This window comes from Camelina sativa, chromosome 1 (assembly GCF_030686135.1).
Source record: "Camelina sativa cultivar CO46 ecotype springtype chromosome 1, ASM3068613v1".
Classification (NCBI taxonomy): Eukaryota; Viridiplantae; Streptophyta; class Magnoliopsida; order Brassicales; family Brassicaceae; genus Camelina; species Camelina sativa.
In genome coordinates, this window is record NC_141880.1 from 13,264,083 (window position 1) to 13,280,850 (window position 16,768).

At 40.6% G+C, this 16,768-nt stretch overlaps 1 non-coding gene across 1 annotated transcript; it reads left to right on the top strand.

Moving 5' to 3' along the window:
* Positions 1-2,029: 2,029 nt before the first annotated feature.
* LOC147949868 (small nucleolar RNA R71) lies at positions 2,030-2,136 on the top strand. Its single transcript, XR_015565492.1, has one exon. It is a non-coding gene; the product is annotated as a small nucleolar RNA R71 (small nucleolar RNA).
* Positions 2,137-16,768: the final 14,632 nt, after the last annotated feature.

Below are 16,768 nucleotides of genomic sequence, written 5' to 3' on the forward strand. Positions count from 1 at the left end.
GTTAGTCCACCAAGATTGAAAAACTCGATTTAGAGAGAGAGAAGAAGTTTGGAAGACAAAAAGTTTTAGGATTTAGAGAGAACTTATGGAGTTGTGAAGTTGTGGAGTTGAGGGTCTCTAAATAGGTAATGTTGGCTACTTGGGTTTCACCAAGAGTGGGCTAGAGTTTTGTGGAATTCATACTCCATTCGTCACCCGAGTGGAAACACAATCACGCGTGTCGTGTACGGATTCGGGTACAGCCTCGGGTTCCCCAAAATTTTCCATTTTCCTCTTTCCTCTTTTTTTTTTTGTTTTTTTTAGATGAAAATGTATATATATGAAAACTTATAGAAACAAATAAATATTGTAAAATCCAAATTAAACATAACAAAAGAAATAAAATTATATTAAAAGTGAGCTTGTTTTAAGTCACTAAGCTTTACTTTTCATGCTCTTCAAGCATTGAATTTGGGAGGGAGAGGTTCTGGAATCCTCTCCACTGTAATAGACTGATTTAGCCGGGTTTCATGGTCTTGTCCTGGTTCCACATCAAATGTAGCATGAGTTTCTTGGCATTGTTTGCTTTCCCTAGGCATTGTTTGGGTAGAGAAAGTTTGACCATCAATGGTTGGCCTTTTTATTCCTTTCTTGATGTTAAATTCCATTTTGAAGTGCTCTCCATGCTCAATGCTAATCTGTCTTTTTTTTCACACTGCACCTACTGTTGCCAAGAATGGCCTTCCTAGGATTAGTGGATCTTCTGGCTCCTTATTCATGTCGAGGATCATGAAATCGGTAGGAACTTCCACTCTGGCGATCCTGAGAGGTAAGTTTTCCAGGATACCAATGGGATGCCTGATTGCCCTATCAGCTAGGACCAAATATAGGCTACATGGTTTAAAATTTCTGAAACCCATCTTGTTGGCAACTGAAAGTGGCATGATACTGACCGAAGCTCCCAAATCGCACAAGTAATCGTTGAAAATCCTGAGACCTATTGAACATGGCAAAGTGAAAGAGCCAGGATCCTCCAATTTCTTATTGATCCTTAGTTCAGGGTCTAAACACACTCCACTCCTCAGGATCGCATTCCCAATTCATTTGATAGCTTCCTTCACCTCAATCTCCAGCTGAGCTGTTTCTTTGATGATTTCCTCTCGAAGAGCGTGTGAAGGCAAGAGTTTAGGAGGTGGGGCATCAATTAGCGAATCTCAAACCTGTGCCCGATTATCAACTCGATCAGTCTCCTCCAGTGTGGGATCGGGTTCATACTCGGATAAGTAGTATTGGTGCTCATACATCCCACTGTGTTCCATGTCCTCCCCATCTTGAAAATCACTGTCCTTAGTGAGGTAGTCATCAAAATCTTCAAGAAAGATTTCCTAGGCAGTAACATAGTCTTTTGGGTTCTAAACAACTTTACCCGGAAGTTGGCTGAGTTTTGGAGTTTGTTGGGCGTTGTTAATCCGCGTAAGTCAGCCTCCTGAGATTGGTTCTGTGATCCTTGATGTGGTTGGAATCCAGATGGTGCAATCGGTTGGTGGTAATTGCCAGGGTATTGCGGCTTAGGAGCATAACCTTGATTGTATTGGACAAAAGGCTTTTGTTGTCTCTGGTTGCCTTGGACTGCAGATGGGTAGATTTGGTCTTGAGGATTTGCAACATTCGGGTTACGGTATGAGAGATTCGGGTTCGGTTTGTAGTTGTTGTACCCTTTATTGTAACCTCCTTGATTGTTGATGTAGTTCACATCCTCTAGCTGAGCATTCTCCCCATCTTGTTGCTGAAACTGGTCTTCCTCGAAAATGGAATGGACATGTTGATGCTGGTTGAGGAGTTTGTCCAATTTTTCATTTAAGGCATTCATGTCGCGCTTATACTTGGCATCATCCTCTCCAGAGGATCAGATTGAGCTAAGTTCTCCACTAGATCCCAACCTTCATCAACATCCTTGTTGAGAAGATTACCATTACTAGCTGTGTCCAGCAACATCCTTATCTTGGGAACTACACCGCGGTAAAGTGTACTTAGCAATGAAGCATTGCTGAATCCATGATGCGGGCATCTGCTGGTGTATCACTTAAAACGTTCCCAAGCTTCACCGAACATCTCATTGCTTTTCTGAACAAAGCTGGAGATGTCGTTTTGCAGCTTTGCGGTTCTGGAGTTGGAGAAGAATTTGGAAAGGAACGCCTTTTTGCATGCTTCCCAAGTGGTGATTTCTCCCAAATGTGTGCTTTGTCACCCAAAGAAAATGGGAAAAGCCGGAGTTTGAAACCATCTTCGCTAACTCCATTGATCTTGGTTAGGCTACAGAGCCTATAAAACTCATCAAGATGGTCCAATAGATCCTCCATTGGTAGTCCATGAAACTTGTTGCTCTGTATCATCTAGATGAGTCTACTCTTGATCTCAAAATTGTTGTTTTGAACAGCAGGTGGCACAATACCATGTCTTTGAGTGTGAGTAGATGGAGCATCTCTTGCTCCTATGTTGGTCCTCTTTTGAGGAGGTGGTGGAAAATTCTGATTTTTCATGACCTCCTCAATTGTTGTTGGTTGCGGTTGTGGTACTTATTGTTGACGGAGTAACCTTGGTCAATCGATGTTGATGATGAAAGGACTCAAGTGTTGGCTACTCTTGGATCGTGTTTGCATGCACAATCAGTTAACCGAGTGAGTACACAAAGGTCGGCTCGATCCAGGTGATCGAGTGACAGGTCGGGTGGGTACTCGGGTTGTACCTAAAATGCAAAACAAACAAACACAAAAGTAAACAAGTCAGTTCCGAACCAAAGTATAGAATAGAACTTGATCTAACAAGTGCTTAAATTTTAAACGCAGCAAATAAAATTCAACCAAATGGCAACGGCGCCAAATTGATAACAAGATTTTCACCCAGGGTATCAATTCCCTATGCAATTGTATTACAAAAGGTTATCAATCCAAATGGTTATTATGCTAGCAGATGAGATATGATCAGAATAATGTAAGTCAAGCCAAGCAATAATGGGGGATTTATCTAACAACCTAAAGTAAGCAAAAGTAAATAAAAGAACAAGAACCACACGACCTAAGTACTCGATGCAAGCATTCGTTTACAGGATCGGGTGGGATGATCGGATCAAGAAGACAAGGATGAACAGCTTGAAGGTATACACGAAGCTGGTGATCGAGTACCAGTTCGGGTAATGGGTCGAGTTATGAATAAAAGGCTAAACAATCAAGATGCAAAAGCTCCTAAGTATGGGGTAATCGACTCCTAAGTGCTCCTGACTGATTTGGGATGTCCTACATGCCTCAAGCAAATATTTCCTAGACAATGAATCTCTTAAATCTTGCTAAAACACACTCGTGATAGAAACAATCAACCTTTGTCACTCCTCAACCCAACTCTCGTTGGAGAAACACGACCAAGTTAACATTACAAACCCATTCATTATTTTCAATAAACTCCTTACACACATAATCTCTTAGGCTAAGTGAGTAAATCTCTAGCATTGATTGATTCAAGCATTTCAACAACATCTCTCTATGGCAAAACACCCTAGATCTAGTCTCAACCTCTCGGTCTGAAAATAGCATTAAGAACATCAATCTAGAAGGTAATTTATATAAAATAAACATTCAAGCTAAGACACCATAACCGATCAAAAGCACATATTTGTCTATCCCATCCCTAGAAACTTTATTTCACGACTCAGATCTCATAGTAGAAAGCATGAAAACAAAAATGAATGAAGATTGAATTGTATTGAAAATAAGATAAAAGTAATGAAGTACAAAATCAAAACTAAAAGGAATAGCGAAAGAAACAAAAACGAATCTTAACAAAGTGGAAAAAGTGTTTGAGTCCCTTAAATCTCTCTCTTAGAAGCTCTCGCTCTCTGGTTTGAGTGACTGCGGCATGCTCGGGCGAAAGGAAGTTAACCTAGCTTCTCAGTCCTGCCCGAGGGTTTGCTTGAGGTGGTGCACGAAGATCTAGTCGGGTAACTCTTCAGGTAGGTCTTCGGGTTGTTCTTCCTACACTTAGATCCTCTTTGATCGGGTTGAGGTTCGGACTGTTCTTCTTGCACAACTGCTCCTTCGGGTACATGTTCGGGTTTGACCTCGTTTTACCCCATTTTAGGCTCTAAAGCACCTGTTTTCATCCAAAATGCACAAATGCAGCAATGCAGCACCCTAAATGGCCTAAATGCAAAATCCTATTGTAAAGGACCTAAAAATGCTAAGGTTAGTATATATATATTGCAAAATATGGACAAAAAGGGTGTCTATGTAACATCCGCGAACCAAAATTGGAGATTTTGGGGATGGGCGTCGATCGACACCAGGGAAGTGTCGATCGACACCAGCAATTTCTGATTCGACCAGATTGTTTTAATTCGCAATTTTGGGTTGGTTTGGTTTATTTGGGTTGTCCAGACCGGGTATATAAGCGGAGAAGCAACAAAGTGAGGGGTTTAGAGTGTTTTGGTCGCCGTTGAGAGAAGAAAACGTGCAGATCGTGTCTGCGAAGGCGGTGACGATCAACACCATTTAGTGTCGGTCGACACCATGTTGGTTGAGTGTCGGTCGACACCGACCTAGTGTTGGTAGACACTAGTGACGTGTTAGCGTCGGTCGACACCGGCCTAGTGTCGGTCGACACCAGACTTAACCGAGTCTTGTTTTCCTCGTTTGTTGTGTTGATGTGTTTTGTTTGTTGGGTTTAATAATAAAATTCTCAGTTGCTTGTGTGTATAGCACAGTAGATGGGAGGATGGCCTCACTGAGTGTTTATTAAATACTCATGCATCTCAATTTGTGTTTGTGGTGCAGGTAAAGGCAAAGTGTGAATGTGGAATCAAGGCAATGAGGAAGAGGATGATCTAGGGTCTCATTTGTGTGATGTTGGTTATTTATGATTATGTGTTGGAACCTTGGTTAGAGTTATGTGATGTTGTTGGATAGAATGGTTAGGAATGTTATTGTATTAATGATATGTTGGTTTGGTATTATTTGTATGTTTCCGCTGTGTAAGATAGTTATTGCTGGTTTAAATGATTTTTTGTGGTTTGGGTGCTTAATTAAATATTGTATTTAAAAAAAAAAAAAACGGGTCGGGTCGTTTTAATTTGGTATCAGAGCGTATACGGTTCTAGGATGGTTAGGTGGATGGTTTAAAGTGGTTTAGGGATTTAATTGGTTGAATTGATCTCTATGTTGGTTGATGCTTGATGTTGTGTGATGAAATTGACTATGAGTAGTTAGTCAAATTGTTTCTGGTATGGAGTCCTAGTATCATCCTCCTCGAGCCTATAGTGAGATTCCACGGTAAGATGTGTTCTTTGTGTGCGGTTTTAAATTGTGTGCTTAGCCTTCTGTTCTAGGTAGTGCAGATGGCTAAAGGTGGTGCTGTTGCTGGTCGTGGACGCGGACATGGTTGTGGACGCGGACGCGGACATGGTCGTGGTAGGGGCGGAGGCCCAGTGGTTAGTGATACCGTGGATCAGAGTGTGACAGCTGAGGGTGTTGGCGGATCGCAGGGCTTCTAGGAGGGGTCCCTGAGTGTGGCCGGTGGGGGTACCGATAGGACCGTAAGCGCTGAAGGGGTCGGTGTGGGCGGTGTCGGTGCCAGAGTGGCCGGTGATGCTAGGGTTGCCGGTGCGGGAGTACCAGCAGGTGGAGCCCCTGGGGAAGGCGTTGATCTTGCGGGCTTGTTGACACAGCTGTTAGCGCGGATACCGGGTGTGGTACCAGCACATACAAAGGCAGTACCGCTAGTGGCGGTGGGAGTGCAGCAGTCAGTGGCTGCAGATGTTGGGGTTCATTCCCGTTATGTGTCCATGCTGAGGGAGATGCGTGGCATTGATACTGCGCGATTTTTGGGTTGTACAGATCCTACCGCTGTGAATGTTTGGAGGACGAGTGTGGAACGTAACTTCCAGACTCTGAGATGTCCAGAGGAGTTTTGGGTGGACATAGGGGTCCACGACTTGATTGGTGATGCTCAGTTGTGGTGGAGATCAGTGGCTGCTAGGAGAGTGCAGAGGGAGATGTCTTGGGCTGACTTCATCGAGGAGTTCAACCGCAAGTATTTTTCCTAGAGAGGCTTTAGACCGGTTAGAGGTGCATTTTCTACAATTATCTCAGGGGACTCGGTCAGTGCGGGAGCTAGACTTAGAGTTTAGTGAGCTTCTGATGTATGGTGGTCGGGCGATGGAGTCTGAGGTGGCTCAGATTAGGAGGTTCATGAGGGCGCTTTGAGAGGACTTGAGGGTCCACTGCAGAGGGAGGAGTTACGCTACTAGGGTGGAGCTAGTGGAGACTGCAGCTGAGGTAGAGGATGGCTTGAGGGTGCAGGATGTGGTGGTTAGCCCTACCGTTCAGACATAGGAGACATTGGAGCCGAGCATTTCCAGCAAGGGCAACAAGTCGGAACAAAGGCTTAAGAGGAAGTGGGAGGAGACGTCAGTGACAAACCAAGGCAGTCAGAGATGCTATGGGTGCGGGAGCATGGATCACAGGTTGGCAAACTGCCCCAAGAATAGCGGGACGCAGGAGAACATTCGAGTGTGCTTTTACTGCAAGGAGGTGGGACATATCAGGCCACAGTGTCCAAGGTTGCAGCAGTTGACAGTGGGAGGGGTGCAGCCGAGGGAAGGGCCGGGCGCCAATCCCGGAGTTTAGATTCTTTTTGTTTTCATTTGTTCTGTTAAGCTTTTGCGTTTTGGAATTGTAGACGTTTGTTGCATTTGAGAATTTAAAAAGATGATTAGTTCTTATGAAATTTTGATGCGTAATAGATGAATGTTTATGTGATTTGTGAAATGGAAAATTTCCTGATATAGAAGTTTCTATAAGTGGGAAGTTTCCAAAAGAGGAAAGTTCTAAAAATGGAAAGTTTTAGGGGAGTTAGAAGTTGTCCATTTTTTTTAGCGGTTGTGAGCCTTGGAGAGGCTTGTGTGGCCTTTGTGGTGGGCTGTTTAGCCAATTGTGTGGCCGATGTGCTTACTGGTGTTGTTGAAGAGGATTTAATAAGATGATTAGTTCCTATGGAATCCTGAGGTATAGTGGGTTGAAGGATTATGCGATTTCTATAAATGGAAAGTTTCCATAAATAGAAAGTTTCTAAAAATAGAAAGTTTTATGAATAGTTAGGACTATCTATTTTTGGAAAGGGGATGTGAAATGTCGGAGTTTCAGCTTGCAAAGCATTTGATGCGGTGAATCAGAATATGTGAACGTATGATACTTGTTTGTTTTATTACGCTCGTATTGATGATTTGGTGTGGATAATTGCCAAACGGAAAAGCTATTTTTAGAAAGGGTGTGTGTAAGCACCCGATTGGTTGAGATGTTTTAGAGTTGGCCTGAATAGTGGTCATGGTGGTGGTGATATTCCGGTGAGGGAATATGGTGGTTGGTGGACATTGTGATATTTTACGCGAACCACGGGAGGTAGTTCTGGTCGGGAGATGCTTATAGACCTAAGAACTTGTTTGCTCATGAGGAGATGATTAGTTCTTCTGGGGAGATGATTAGTTCTCCGGAGGAGATGATTAGTTCTCCTAAGGAGATGATTATTTCCCCTAGTTCACCGCGGGCTTGACGGGTGCGACCCCGAGAGCGGCAGAGGAGATGATTAGTTCTCCTAGGGGATGATTTGTTCCCCAAAGGGGATGAGTAGTTCCCCTGGTACCAAGGTCTCGAGGGTGACGATCCGAGAGTGAGACAATATGGCTCAAGGACGACGGTCTGAGAGTGCAGGCGATGTAGTTCGAGGGTTGCGACCTGAGAATGTGTGGGTGACAGAGAAAACAATGTATAGGATGTGGGTATGAGCATAGTGACTGGATGTAGACCTCAGAGGTCGGGTTAGATCTCATGCTGACTAGTGGGGTCAGGGTGGAGTGGACCGTTGGATGAAGTGGATGTGCGGGCTGTTGCAATAGTTGCACGGAAAACCTTGATTGATGGTGTTCAGTCCGATTGGAGGATGTGTGGGGCGTGGTGACGGCTGCACGGAGGTCCTTGGCGGATGGACAGTGTTGTGGGATTCGAGTACGAATCCATATTGGTGGGGGAGAATTGTAACATCCGAGAACCAAAATTGGGGATTTTGGGGATGGGTGTCGTTCGACACCAGCAATTTCTGGTTCGACCAGATTGTTTTAATTCGCGATTTTTGGGTTGATTTAATTGATTTGGGTTATCCAGACCGGGTATATAAGCGGAGAAGCGACAAAGTGAGGGGTTTAGAGTGTTTTGGTCGCAGTTGAGAGAAGAAAAAGAGAGAAAGGAGAGAACTTGAGAGTTTGGGGATTTTTGAGTTGTTCTTGGCTGTTTTGGAGAGATCAGTTCCTGTGGAGTGGAGATCTATAGCTAAGGACGTAGGAGAAGCTTCCTAAGGTGCGGGATTCATCATCTTTTGACCAGAATCTTCCTGTAGAGAGGTGAGTGCTTGACCGTGGCTGATCTAAGCATGAGATCTCTGTAGTTTTGGCTGTTTCTTTGTGTTTGTGGTTTTTTCCTTGTGTGGGTTGGTTTTTTTCATGTTCCCATAGGTTCCTGAGAAGTTTGGAATAGTTTGGGACGGTTTGGAAGCGGATTGGAGCGGAGGTTTGTCGCTCGGCTTCGTGCAGATCGTCTCTGCGAAGGCGGTGTCGATCGACAGTAGTTAGTGTCGGTTGACACCATGTTGGCTGAGTGTTGGTCGACACCGACCTAGTGTCGGTCGACACCAGTGACGTGTTAGCGTAGGTCGACACCAGACTTAACCGAGTCTTGTTTTCCTGGTTTGTTGTGTTGTTGTGTTTTGTTTGTTGGCTTTAATAATATAATTCTCAGTTGCTTGTGTGTATAGCCTAGTAGATGGGAGGATGGCATCACTGAGTGTTTATTAAATACTCATGCATCTCAATTTGTGTTTGCGGTGCAGGTAAAGGCAAAGTGTGAACGTGAAATCAAGGTGATGAGGAAGAGGATGATCTAGGGTCTCATTTGTGTGATGTTGGTTATTTATGATTATGTGTTGGAACCTTGGTTAGAGTTTTGTTAGGTTATTGGATAGAATGGTTAGGAATGTTATTGTATTAATTATATGTTGGTTTTGTATTTATTTGTATGTTTCCGCTGTGTAAGATGGTTATTGCTGGTTTAAATAATGTTTTGTGGTTTGGGTTGGTTTAATTAAGTAGTATGGGATGCTTAATTATATGTTGTATTTTTTAAAAAAAACCGGTCGGGTCGTTTCAGTTTAAAACATGTAAATTAGAGAGTTATCAATGAGATCATCAAGAGACATTGACTTACATTTGAAGTTAAGATAATTCTTGAAATCCGACCAGCCTGGTGGTAGCTTCTCGATCAAGACATTCGTTTTGAAGATGTTGCAGATCGACTTTCCTTCCAACTCTATCTCTTGAAAGATGAGTTGAAGAGCCTCCACTTGTTCCATACTTGGTTTGGAATACAACATCTTGAAGTTTAGAAACTTCTTAGTTGAATATTTCCGCATCCCAAACTCATTAGTCTTGTATATACACTCCAAAGCCAGCCACAATGCTTTTGAAGTTTGGTATATACTGTAGAGCTCATAAAGATCATTGACCAAACGGTTCAGAATCTGACATTTGCAACAATATTCCCCTTGAGCCAGTTATCCATACTCCTAACCATATACACATATGTAGCGCCTTGTAGAAGCGTTGTTGGATCCTCTGTAGTTATATTTCCATGTTCATGTTGGCCAGATAGTAGCGCTTCTTGTTTTACCAAGTTTTGAACCCAACTTTGCAACCAAACCCTCCTCCAAATATAAATTAAACAGTCCCTTGTGTACGAGAAATTTGAAAAATGATTTGAAAATCAAAACAACACAAAACAACAAACAGTGCAATGTTATAAACAATGGAATGGTGAAAGAGGTACCTCAAGTCTGCTGGAAGAAGTTGCTAACATCACTACTGATGTTGTCATAGGTGTAACAAGGAAAATTTTTGGCATCAAACTGAACTTCTCGAGGAGACGAAGGGTACTCAATCTGGCACTCAGACAAGCGCTTGGCCGAGCGTCTCAGAGGTGATGGTCGAGCGTCTGGTCGAACATAGTGAGACAGATATAAATGCTCTCCTGAATAACCATAGTACTGAGGCGAGTATAGGCAGGATCAACATGGTATTCTAGATGATAAGGAGGATAAGCTTGACCATAGTGATGTTAGCCTGGATAGCCATAGTGAGTTGGTCGAGTACCTCAGAAACTGTTGTTCTAGGGGAGATAAATCTCTTCCTTGCTGCATAGTGATACGCCCAAATTTGAGGATCACTCAGGCGGATTTGAAAAGATAGAAACTCGCCAAGGTGCAAGGTGCAATGAGGGAGATTTAATGGATTGAGGGGTCGGACAGCAGATGCGGAAGGCTGCTGATATTCCCAACTCCAATGCTGCTAGATATGACACACTAGTCCAACAAGAGGAGGCTATTGTTTAGATATTACACACCAAGAAATATGGAAGTGTTCTAGACAAAGAACAAAGAGATAGACTAATAAAATGAAAAGGAAAATTTATTGATGTTTCTCAAATGAGATTACATGTGTTTATATAGGGATAAAAAACTTGGTAACAAGGCCAAGTATTAATTGTTCTTGAAACTAAAACACAAAAAGATAGATAGTTGAATGAAGACCCAACTCTCGAAGTTTTCCTTCCTAAGGTATCCTTCCCAAGGTGAGTTGAACTCTATTTTCGTCACTTCACATTCTTAGGCTTTTAGTAGGCTCAAAGTGGGCTGAACTTGATAGGTATCATCCCCAATATATTTTCTCATGCTCTCTTTGGCCATAAGCTCTTGAATTATCCCATGAATTGTATTCCTTAGCTTCATAGCTTTTGTTCTAGTCATTGGTCTTTCAGATGCAAGCAATGGTTCCTCCGCTACAAGCTCCTCGGATTCAAGTTCAGCTACCTGTTCCTCAGGTCAAGATCAGCTACAAGCTCCTAGTCCTTAGCTCCATCCATGATCACATCACATAGGTTCATATGACGATTCTCTTGATGGTTCCTCAGGTTTTTTTGGCTCTAGGCATGGTTCTTGTTGAATTGCTTCTTCTAAAATGCTCACCAATTGCTGAAGATGTAGCTCCCTCCTTTAGCTCTTTAATTTGATCACCCATGGACTTCATTGAGTTAGACATCTTCTTCATCTTATCCTTCAAAGAATTAATGGTCTTGCCATGCCATTTGTTCCAACGCTGAAGAAGCATGACCATTCTACTAGTCTTTATTACTACTATCCCTTGGGTAAGGCTCATAATCCACAAAGTTGCGCTACTCTTCCTCATCCTCCATTTCTACATCCTCTCTTTCTTCACTTCTTCTCAAAGGTGTTGTTCTATCAAATAGAAGCTTAGTTGTTGGCCAAAACTCAATATTGAGCCCATACCTTATTGTAGTTGCTTGGACATTGGGAAGAACAATATGAGCCTTCCCAACTGCAAGGTGATCAAAGTTGAAGAGTAAATGGCCTTGAGATTTCTCCTTTGCTAGAATGAGGGCAGTAATGAGGTGGGGGATATCAATCCACTTTGGCATGGTCTCCTTGGGTTTGGCTCGGAGTGGCAAATTTGCAGATATCATAATGGGTGTGATGATTCTTCCTATACAAAGCTCTCCAACTGAACCTTTCCTATAAAAGTTAGCTGCCCACACCTTGTATTAATCCAATTAATCAATTAAGGTCATGGCAAGGTCTGAATCAGCTCTATTCCATACAGAACCTTTCAATCTCTTGTTGAAGCAAAATCCCACAAAGTGCTATATGTATCATCTTAAGTTCTCCCTCATTCAAATTTCTAGTCTGCTTCATAGCAAAGAAGGTGTTGGCTAAAGCTCTATGGAAATACGTTAAAACTGGACTTCTTATTTGTCTCTATTTGTTTGCCATATTCAATGTAGCTCATCCTTTGGAATGAAAATATCCAGTTCAATTCCAACATCAAACCCATAAAACTGTGCAACTTCCTTGATTGTGAGCTCATAAGGATGTCCTTTGATTGTGAAGGTGATGAAGCCTGGTCCTTTCTCCATATCTGGTTCATCCTCAAAGGTACTTATCCTAAGAGAGGCTAAGAATTCACTACGCACCTCTTGGTAGCCCTCCAAGTGCATGCTCAAAATCTGCTCAACTTGTAATTTTCAAAAAGAAACTCCACATCTTCTGCTTCTCCATAGTCTCCTTGTGTGAGTATCTAGTTCCCTTGAACTGCATGCTCTTGAAGGCTTGGTAAATCTGTTTGGTTGACAACTCCTTAGGGTTTTGTGGATGGTGTGGTGTTGTGAGCTCTTCTTGATCTTTTTCACTATCATCTTCATTTCCTAGAGATTCTTCAGCTCACCTCTTTCCCTTTGCAATGTGGCATTCCGCACCACTAGAACTTGACCTCTACATAACATCAAACTCCCGGTTGTTCCCGTTAATGTGACACCCCTGTTTCAGAGACTTGCGGAGATATATAAAAGAATACACCAAAGTGCATTTATCTTTTCGGTCAAGGGTCCTGAGAGAACTCCATACTTAAGCATGCTTGAGTTGGAGTTGTCTCAGGATGTGTGACCTTCCGGGAAGTGATTGTCGGAATTGTGCGAGTGTGGACAAAACACATGGAAAGATCATGTGGTGATTTTTAGGGATGGTAACAAGTCTTTAAAACCTTTCGGACGTAGCAAACCGACCATTAGATATGGATGGGCTCACGGGCCTAGTGAGAAGACGTGAGGCCCATTAAGGAAGGTGGGTCCATGAACTGGAATTGAACATGAAACCCACTAAAAAGTGGCAGTCGGGGTGTTACATGTGATATCAGAGAAGAACCCAGATGAGTGTGGAGTCGAGTGGGCTCACAACGTCGGGAGTGACGATCTTGGTATTTTATGAGAAAACTTTTAATTATTGTTAAAATTAATATATATATATATATATATATATATATATATATATATATATATATATATATACCTTTACTAAGAAAATTTAAAATAATTTTATGACCAATGAAATATGATATATTTACTTACAAAAAAGTTTTAAACCTAATAATATATACTCCTATTGAATAGTATAGATAGATCTATAATATAAGTATAAGGTTGACCAAATATTCAACATAGATAAATTTATTATTGTACTTACCATTTAAATATGACAAATTAGGAGATTTTAAAAACAAATTATATTTTCAAATCCTTTAGTACCATAAAAAAAATGATCCTATCTTATGCTATGAATACTTAACCAAAAATGCTATCAATTATTTAGTCAACCATCATATCCTACAATATATAGAAATTAAAAGTTGAAAAGTTTTCAAGATAATAATTCCTAAAAGATATTAGGAAATTTATTTTATGGAGTGATCACATCTGTATATATATAACTCTTAGTGTTTCGATCATGTTTCTTTCACAAAAAAAAAAAATAATTAAAAAAATGGCTTTATCATACAAATCTTTCTTTTTCATATTCTTGTGTTTGGTTGTTCTCTTGATCCCAAGTATGGAACAAAAGAAATCTACATTTTTAATTAAAACATATATGATATGCTTCTTTCTATTATATATACTATGTTTATAATTTGTTTGATTAAATATTACAAAAGTTGGAGAAGCTGATGTTACACCGAAACATATCAATTATGTTATAGGTTCTTGCAAGACAACTCAAGAGTGTATCACAAAATGTTTTAAGGTACACTGGCATCAAGGAAGATGTTATCGGGTGGCAGATGACCTTTGCTTGCTATTATAAATAATAGTATATTAAGATATTTAAGTGTGCACATGTTGTCATTCAAAGTATAATAATAATAATATTATTATTTTTACTACGCTGGATTGTTTTTAAAGTTTATTTATTGATCAGTTTTTCAAGTGAATAATTAGCTTGCATGTTATTTTAGGAAATATATATATAGGATTAGGTGCGAGCTTAGAAACCCAAAGCGAGTAATGTCCAACCATCATCAAATTATTTGAAATTACAAAAATAAAAAAACAGAACAAAAATCACCCAAATACAAAATTACTTCATCTAAAGAAGTATAATCCACTTGAAATGATTGTTGGAACTATGCAAGTGAGGAAAAAACACAAGACAAGATCATGTGATCATTTATAGGGTGGGTAAACAGGTCTTTAAAGCCGTCGGATATGGCTGGGCCCACAGCCTAGTGAGAAGACGTGGGACCCATTAAGAGAAGTGGGCTCATGTGCCAGGATTGCACATGGGGCCTATTAAGAGAGGTGGCGGTCTTGGTGTGCAACGAGGACATATGCGATTAGTTAGTGGAGTGAATTGTGACACCCCGATATATGGAGAGGTTTAAAAGAATTGATTTTCCTATCTATATCACAAAATTGCACTTATCTTTTTGGTCAACTAATAACTCTCTAATTTACATGTTTAGACACCCATTTTTGTCCATATTTTGCATTGTATATACCCTAACCTTAGCATTTTTAGGTCATTTACTGTAGGAATTTGCATTTAGGCCATATAGGGTGCTGCATTGTTGCATACGTGCATTTTGGATGAAACCAGGTGCTTAAGAGCCTAAAATGGGGAAAAACAAGGTCAAACCCGAGCATATGCCCGACAGAGCAATTGTGCAAGAAGAACAGTCCAAACCTCAACCCCATCAAGGAGGATCTAAGAGCAGGAAGAACAACCCGAAGACATACCCGAGGAGTTACCCGACTTGAACCTCGTGCACCCCCTCAAGCAGACCCTCGGGCAGGACCGAGCAGCTAGCTTAAAAGGGTTTCCATATATAAACCCCCCTCTTCTTCCTCTCTCCCTAGCACGCCGCAGAGCTTCAGGACAGAGAGCGAGAGCTTCGGGGAGAGGAATTAAGCGACTCAAAATCTTTTTCCACTTTTTAGGATTCATTTTCGTTTCTTTTGATATTCTTTTTAGTTTTCGATTCTGCACTCTTCTACTTTTATCTTATTTTCAATACAATGCAATCTCCATCTTCTTGTGTTTTTATGCTTTCTTTCATGAGATCTGAGTAGTGAATTAAAGTTTCTAGGGATGGGATAGAAAAATAAGTGTTCTTTATCGGTTAGGATGTCTTAGCTTAAATATTTATTTTATATAAATTTCCTTCTAGATTGATGTTCTTAATGCTATTTTCAGAGAGAGATTGAGACTAGATCTTGGGTGTTTTGCCATCGAGAGATGTTGTTAAAATGCTTGAATCAATTAATGCTAGAGATTTACTCACTTAGCCTAAGAGATTAGATGTGTAAGGTGTTTATTGACAATAATGAATCGGTTTGTAATGCCTGCTTGGTCATGTTTCTCCAACTAGAATTGGGTAGGGGAGTGACCAAGGTCGATTACCCCATCCTTAGGAGCTTTCACATCTTGATTGTTTACGTTTTTATTCATAACTCGACCCTTTACCCAAACTGGTACTCGATCACCAGCTTCATGTATACCTTCGAGCTGTTCATACTCTTCTTCTCGATCCGATCACTCCACCCGATCTTGTACTCGAATGCTTGCATCGAGTGCTTAGGTCGTGTTGTTCTTGACTTTTTATTTTCTTTTGATTATTTTAGGATTGTTAGATTAAACCCCAATTATTGCTTGGCTTGACTTGCTTGCTTCTGATCATATCTTATTTGCTAGCATAACAACCATTTGGATTGATAACCCTTTGTACTAAAACTGTATAGGGAATTGATACCCTGGGAGAAAATCCTATTTTCATCAACCATATCAAGATAACTCCACAATTAAGCGTGTTTGAGCTAAAGCAATTTCAGAATGGGTGACCTTCGAGGAAGTGAGTGTGAGAACTGTATGAGTGAGGAAAAAACACAGGAAAATATCATGTGATTATTTGTAGAATCAGTAAAAGAATTAAGAAAACCTTCCAAAAGTAACAAACTAGCCGTCAGATAAGGGTTGGCCCATAGGCCTACAGAGGACATAGATCATGCTCTAATTCTACAACAACACTAACCCATTCTTTGCGGTGCATTTTTCAAGATTAAATAAAAAAAAGGTTAATGTCACCAATAACACTTTTTCTCAAAAGTTTGCTTTTTCTCTATAAGTAAAAAAAAAACGTAATGTTATTGTGAAATACAGGTGTGATTATTCCATCATAAACACATGGCATTACACTTGTCCATGTTGTATTACATAATTCTTTAAGTGTAACATTTGTCATTACCAAAACTAATGAGTAAGCTAAGTGACTCATGTTTTATTTACTTCACTATAAATAGGAAGAAGTGTTAGTGAATAATAGTGGTGTACGTAGGAAACTAAGAAGAACAAACATAATAAACTCCATTATTCACATTCCTCTCTTTTCTTCTATTCCACCTTGTTTCTCTTGTCTCATACACTATTATATAGTAGTTTCATAACACGTTATCAGCACGATGTCTTTACCGCTGAAGCTTCTACGAGGTAAGTAAATTCATATTGTTTCGGTTTATATTTATAGAACATAAATATTATATACATCTTGAAATTATGTCTTTTTCTGGGTTGATCGTCATAAGTTGTAGGCGTTGCCTCTTTTACGATCAAATCTATAGCTAAATCTTATCCAGATAGATTGATTGATATATGGTAGGCTCTGCCTCCTTCACGATCAAATAAAAGCTATGTCTTTTCCAGATAGATAGATCGTTATATATGGTAGGTTTTGCCTCCTTTACGATCATATATAAAGCTATATAATATTTGGATTGATCATTTGATATGGTAGGCTTCGCTCCTC